The sequence below is a fragment of the Callorhinus ursinus genome, unplaced genomic scaffold (assembly GCF_003265705.2).
Source record: "Callorhinus ursinus isolate GAN/ISIS: 27379988/994484 unplaced genomic scaffold, GSC_fseal_2.0 scaffold2, whole genome shotgun sequence".
Lineage (NCBI taxonomy): Eukaryota > Metazoa > Chordata > Mammalia > Carnivora > Otariidae > Callorhinus > Callorhinus ursinus.
Window position 1 is genome coordinate 6623183 of NW_027397064.1, and position 7327 is coordinate 6630509.

At 48.8% G+C, this 7327-nt stretch overlaps 1 pseudogene; it reads right to left on the bottom strand.

The window, feature by feature from the left end:
* Nucleotides 1–556: 556 nt before the first annotated feature.
* LOC112835188 (large ribosomal subunit protein eL32-like) lies at nt 557–1081 on the bottom strand (annotated as a pseudogene).
* Nucleotides 1082–7327: the final 6246 nt, after the last annotated feature.

The window sequence follows — 7327 nt, forward strand, 5'->3', positions numbered from 1 at the left end:
GCTAAATTTTAAGGGAAACTTTTCCTGTGTTAATTACAAACCCATTTTCAGCCCGTGTTAAATGGGCCCACTAGTATTTGAAAAAAAGGAAGTATTTGAAAAAGACTTTTTCTTACTCGATAATTTTTTTTAAAGTCCAATGGCAGTACATACTTGTCATTAAATGTTTTTGGGAAAATGCTGACACCTGTACAAATAAAATGCAGAAGCCTGTGTCTCAGCTCTCCCTGCTCCTGCTACCCCCAAGGTACTGTTAACAGTTTGCTGTGTATCCTTGCAGATCTGTTTCTTTGCATTTAAAAACCTACACACACACACACACACCCCCTTCCTGTAATCTTTCTTTTTTTTTTTTAAGATTTTATTTATTTATTTGACAGAGAGAGAGACAGCAAGAGAGGGAACACAAGCAGGGGGAGTGGGGGAGGGAGAAGCAGGCTTCCGGCTGAGCAGGGAGCCGGATGTGGGACTCGATCCCGGGACCCTGGGATCACGACCTGAGCTGAAGGCAGACACTTAATGACTGAGCCACCCAGGCGCCCCTGTAATCTTTTTTTTTTTTTTTAGGTTTTATGGTTTTATTAACACAAATATGATGTGCACAACAAGCTGTCTATTCATTTTCTTCGCTGCGCAGCCTGGCGTTGGGATTGGTGACTCTGATTGCCAGCTGCGCTGCTCTTTCCACAATAGCTTTGCGGTTCTTGGAGGAGACATTGTGAGCAATCTCTGCACAGTAAGATTTGTTGCACATCAGCAGCACTTCAAGCTCCTTAACGTTGTGGACTAGGAACTTCCGGAAGCCATTGGGCAACATGTGCTTTGTTTTCTTGTTGGTCTCCTAACCAATGTTGGGCATCAAGATCTGGCCCTTGAATCTTCTGCGCACCCTATTGTCAATGCCTCTGGGTTTCCGCCAGTTGCGCTTAATTTTGACATAGCGGTCTGACTGGTGCTGGATGAACTTCTTGGTCCTCTTTTTAATGATCTTGGGCTTCACCAGAGGTCTGAGGGCAGCCATGATGCCCAGTAACAGATGGCGGCCACCTCCACAGGCAGCGCCGAGGAAGAGAGGACCCCTGTAACCTTTCTGCCTTAACCTCTTTCTCAGCCTTTTGCACTTCCTTTTTTTTTTTTTTAAGGGTATAAACATTTATTACCTGTGCAGAATATGACCACTAACGAATGTAGACAGGCTAGGACACAATGATACTGGATGGAAGATGGTGAGCTCTTTGGAAAGTGAACAGGTTTGGGTGGCGCAGTCGGTTAAGCATCTCAGTTCATGGGATCGAGGCCCAGGTTCAGTTCTGTGCTCAGCACAGAGTCTGCTTGGGTTTCTCTCTCCCTCTACCCCTCCCCATGCCTTTGCACTCTCTTTCTCAAATAAGTAAATAAATTTTGAAAAATCTCTGTGTGTAATTCATTAATCCTCAGAGTCACTCCATGAGGTACTATTATTATCCCCATTTTACAGAGGAGGAAACATATAGAGAGGTGGAGAGGCTTGTCCAAGTTCCCCCAGTTAGTGATCAGCTAAGCTGGGGTTTGAACCCAAGCAGCCTGATTTCTAAGTCTGTGCTCGGGACACCCTGCTGTATTCATGGAGATGCATAAATCTTGGACAGTACCCCCCTCATGTGGCCTTTCCACCTTAGGGCTCCCAGGTCTTGGGGTGGGGACAACTTCTATGTGCAGGTTCGCCTGCCCTACCCCGCCTGTCCTGCCTGTTTCACTCTGGAGCTTGCTGAACTTAGTTGATGTTTTCTAGATTGTGTAGAATGGGGTAATAGCACTAACCTCCTTGGGTTCTTAGGAGGATTATACGATGGGATGCACATAAAATATTGATGAATGTTGGCCATTGATTTTGTTATTTATACATATGAGTTCAAGGGTGGAAGGAAGTGGCAGGGGAGGGGACTCACCAGTTGAGTAGAGACCTCAGGGGGAGAAGGGGAGGTATGTTAGATTCCTGTTTGTTTGCTTGTTTTTAAGACTTTATTTATTTATTTGACAGAGAGAGGGAACACAAGCAGGGAGAGCAGCAGAGGGAGAGGGAGAAGCAGGCTTCTCAGCTTCCCCCTGAGCAGGGAGCCCGATGCAGGGCTCGATCCCAGGACCCTGGGATCATGACCTGAACTGAAGGCAGTCGCTTAACCACCTGAGCCACCCAGGCGCCCATCACATTGGCCATTTTAGACTTTAGATGAGTCTTAGGTAGGGTGGCCAAATAATGTTTTGTCCATACCAGTGCCCTTCTTTGGTTTGCTAATATATGTTTTTGGTAAGTTTTCCTGGAAAAAATTCCAAACTTACAGAAAAGTTGCAAGAGTACAAATAATACATGGGGCACCTGGGTGGCTCAGTTGGTTAAGCGGCTGCCTTTGGCTCAGGTCTTGATCCTGGAGTCCCGGGATCGAGTCCCGCATCGGGCTCCCTGCTCAGCGGGGAGTCTGCTTCTCCCTCGGCCCCTCCCCCCTCTCATGCTCTCTCTATCTCATCCTCTCTCTCAAATAAATAAATAAAATCTTTAAAAAAATACAAATAATACGAGGATACTCCTATATCTTTTATTCAGAGTCACCTATTTCAACATTTTCCCTATTTACTTTCAACCTCTCTCTCTCTCTATAAGTATATACACACTTGTATACATACATATACCTGTTCATATATACATGTGTCTATACATACCTTTTCTTTTTTTAAGATTTATTTATTTTACTTTTATTTTAGTATTATTTTTTAATTTTTTTCTTAAGTTTTTTATTTATTTGACGCAGAGACAGGGAGTAAGCGAGCACGAGCAGGTAAGTGACAGGGAGAGGGGGAGGGAGAAGCAGGCTCCCTGCTGAGCAGGGAGCCCGGCGCCAGGCTCGATCCCAGGACCCTAGGATCATGACCTGAACCGAAGGCAGGCGCTTAATCAACTGAGCCATGAAGGCACCCCTATTTTGTTATTTTAGAGAGAGAGGGTGTGTTTGCGTGCTCGAGCTGGGGGAGGGGGAGAGAACCCCGAGCAGACAGACGTCCTGCTGAGCGCAGGACCCGGACTCAGAGCTCAATCCTACCACCCCGAGATCACAACCTGAGCCAAAACCAAGAGTTGGTCGCTCAGCTGACTGAGTCACCCAGGCGTGCCTATACAGACTTTTTCCTGAAACATCTGAAAGCTAGTTGCATACACTGTGGCCCCTTACTCTTATTTTTTTCCTAAGAATAACAAAGCTATCCTACATAACCATAATTTTTTATCAATTCACTAAATATAACTTTGACATAATATTTGTATTTGCTCTGTTTATATTTCAACTTAATCAATTGATCCAAAGTTTTTTTTTTTTTTTTTTTTTTTTTTAAGAGAGAAAGAACACGAGGCAGGGGAGGGCAAAGGGAGAGGGAGAGAGAATTCCAAGCAGGTTTCTTGCTCAGCTCCGAGCTGGACACAGGGCTGGATCTCACCACCCATGAGATCATGACCTGAGGTGAAATCAAGAGTCAGAATCAGACACGCAACCGACTGAGCCACCCAGGCTCCTCTGTGTTCTCTTTTTATTTATTTATTTTTTTAATGTTTTTTTTTTTTAAGATTTTATTTATTTATTTGAGAGAGAGAGAATGAGAGAGAGCATGAGAGGGAAGAGGGTCAGAGGGAGAAGCAGACTCCCTGCTCAGCAGGGAGCCCGATGCGGGACTCGATCCCGGGACTCCAGGATCATGACCTGAGCCGAAGGCAGTCGCTTAACCAACTGAGCCACCCAGGCGCCCTGTGGTCTCTTTTTAATAAGACTCAGAGTATCTGTTAGGATTTCAGCATTAACAGGGGGAAGGGCTCCCCCCCCCCGACTTCCTCCCTGTCGGGCATTATCAAGGTGAACTACTTTCCGAAGGGAGGAGGCTCCGGGGGGCGCGGTTCTTGACTTCCAGGTACTCAGGCATGGTCTCCCCAGGAGTGAACTGGAGAGGCGTTTGAGGGCTGATGGAGAAATGAGAGGGAGAGGAGCCCTGATCGGTCTTCCCAGCCAGGCCCCGAATTTCACTGGTCACCAGAGGGCCTGGAGGCATTGGGTGGAGCATCCACTCCTGTCAACTTCACACCTGCTTCCAGCTGGGGCAGTGTCCTGGCCGAAGCCAGACCAGTCCCCAAACCTCCCTTGGCTCTCCCCTGCCCCTGCCATGGCTTTTGGGTCTCTGATACTCACTTTTGTTTTTGTTTTCGTTTCTGATACTCACTTTGAATGGCAGAAGTACACACTGGTTTGGGGAGATGGGCTAGAAATCTGTATTATCTTCCCCACTTGGTGCCCCTTCAAACCTTCACTGCTCAGTTTCTTAGCCCGTGATTAAGGTTCTGGGCGTCCATGCCCTTGGACGGGAAGAATGTACATGTCTATTTTCGCTAATCTTTCGTTGAAATCTAGCACTTCCTTCAATTGTGTGTGTAGACATCACTGCGCGGTAGTACGGGCCGTTCCTGGGACTTTGTCCCTAGTGGGAGTCACCGCTCTTTTTATACCACACCACAGCTGTGGCCGACATTGAATCTCATCTACACTCATCATAACTTCAAACTCATAGTCGTCATCATCAGGCTCACCACCACATTGTATTTCAATATAATTGGCTTCCTTTGTGATCCTGAGTATTTTACTTTACGCATTTAAAAATCTTCCTCTGGGGGCGCCTGGGTGGCTCAGTCGTTAAGCGTCTGCCTTCGGCCCAGGTCATGATCCCAGCGTCCTGGGATCAAGCTCCGCATCGGGCTCCCTGCTCTGCAGGAGGCCAGCCTCTCCCTCTCCCACTCCCCCTGCTTGTGTTCCCTCTCTTGCTGTGTCTCTCTCTGTCAAATACATAAATAAAATCTTAATAAATAAATAAATAAATAAATATCTTCCTCTGGGGGCGCCTGGCTGGCTCAGGCGGTGGAGCATGTTACTTGTGATCTCTGGGTTGTGAGTTCGAGCCCCACAATGGGTGTAGAGATCACTTAAAAACAAACAAAATAAAGGGGGCTATGCAGTCCTTTCCTCCAACTGACCCGGTGTGGACCCCCAGGTCTGCCCTAATCCTGGACTCTTCTGAAAATGTGAGCACCAGCCCCCTTGTTCTGGCTTCAGACACCCTTCCCATGGAGGGAGACCCTGTCACCAAGGGCCAGGCACCTGAAGACACAACAGTGCCCAAACCTGAGTCAGCCAGGACCCCTTCTCAGACTCACTCTGAGAAGCGTCCAAAGGCCTCGCCAGACTCCAGAGCCGTCTATGAAACAGAAAAGATGAAGGAACTGCTTCGTCCTGCCCACCGTGCCTCCTGCCCTTGGAGTCACCCTGCCAGTCCTCTCTCCGAGCATCCCGTCCCCAATCCCGTGTGCGGTGCGTGGCTGGCACGCTTCCTCAGCAGGCCAGCTACACGCTGCCATCTGCTGGGGTTGGCCCACATGGCACCCCGGTGGTGATGCCGGCACGCCAGGTCTGCAGTCCCAGAGGGGGTCCCGCAGGACCAGCCAAGAGGTTATCAGGCTGCTCCCAGGATAGAAATCCAAGGTAAGGCAGCAGGAGGTGAAAGCAGAGTTTACTCCAAGGCGAGAGGGAGAGAGAGAGAGAGAGAGAGAGAGAGAGCAGGTGCAGAGTGTCCGGGAGACTCAAAGGAAAGGAGAGAGTCCCGTCTATGTTCGCGGTTTGGGGTTTTTATTGAGGAGGTGGTCTGGTGTATGGGGCTTCTTAGGCATCCAGGGTCGAGTGAGATCAAAGGGCCCAAGTGTTCTTCCTTGGAGCCAGGGGGTCTTGGCGTGGAGATGCCTTGCTGGTGGTCTGGAATACACATAGGATGGCTTCCTCTGGTCATTCTCACCTGGTCCTGCCTTAGATGTCACTATTCTAGAGACATTAACTCCTTGCCCTTTATAAGGAGGACACACACTATTTGCATCAGGGAGCATGTGTCGAGTGGGGGCGCGGGTACAGGTCCTAGCAAGAATGGAAGCAGGAAAAAGCACGAAGCAGATTTTTTTATGGGGTTCTTCATTTCCCCGCCTCAGCGGCTTTGGTTAGATGCTTGTGGTCTTTCTAGTCCTTCTGGGCATTATAAGTGAAGATGCGCACTGTGCCCCAAGTCTCGCTGGAGGACCGTCTGTGCCACTCCCACTCGGCACTTGCTCCTTTGCCGGGGGTCCTTGGGTCCCTGCACCGCGCATGTGCGGGGCTCCCTGGCGCCCGGAGACCCCGGGAGCCGGTGAGCAGGACAGCGCAGAACCAGGTCTGGGAGCTAGAGGCGGAAGCATCTGCAGTTTATTATCAGGCAGAATGAATTGTTTTTTTTTTTGTTTTGTTTTGTTTTTAAAGATTTTATTTATTTATTTGACAGAGAGAGACACAGCGAGAGAGGGAACACAAGCAGGGGGAGGGTCAGAGGGAGAAGCAGGCTTCCCGCGGAGCAGGGAGCCCGATGCGGGGCTCGATCCCAGGACCCTGGGATCACGACCTGAGCCGAAGGCAGACGCTTAACGACTGAGCCACCCAGGCGCCCCCAGAATGAATTGTTAAACACCAGTTGTTCGAATGTTCTGAGCACCTGGGCCAATAGTCAAAAGTCTTAACAAGAAGGCTGATGAGAAGCTTCTCTCCCTCCCAGTCCCCGGGCCTCAAACGTCACCAGCGGGCGCCTGGGTGGCTCAGTTGGTTAAGCGACTTCCTTCGGCTCAGGTCATGATCCTGGAGTCCCGGGATCGAGTCCCACATCGGGCTCCCTGCTCAGCGGGGAGTCTGCTTCTCCCTCTGACCCTCTTCCCTCTCGTGCTCTCTATCTCTCATTCTCTCTCTCAAATAAATAAATAAAATCTTAAAAAAAAAAAAGTCACCAGCTTCTCTTTCCTTCCAGAGCTGCTCGCCCCATCGAAGGCCAAAATGAGCGTGAGCTGGAACCCTGCCTTTTCTTATCTAAACGGTAAGATGTTAGGCCTCTGGTCTGCACCTGGCTTTTCTATTGAACAAATTGCTTCTGTCTACATATAGTTTCCTCCTGGTTCTTTCCTTTTATTTCTCTGTTCGTTTCCAAGCAGTCTGTTGAAAAAGAATGTCTTTCCATAGAAACAGGAGTACCCAGACATAGCCAGAAATTTCAGGGTAGTTCTAGAATTCATTTACCCACCTACAAAAGTCCAAGGATCCTGGGTTAAATAGTTCTGTATTCCTCTTTAGGTGAATTTGCAATTCAAAAGGGGCCTTGCGGGACTAGGGTAACTTAACTCCAAAAATGACTACATGGTAAATTTGGGGCAGGGGGGTCAGAGGTGGGTTGCTCTTTGGGTCAAAGACTCTTTGTGGTG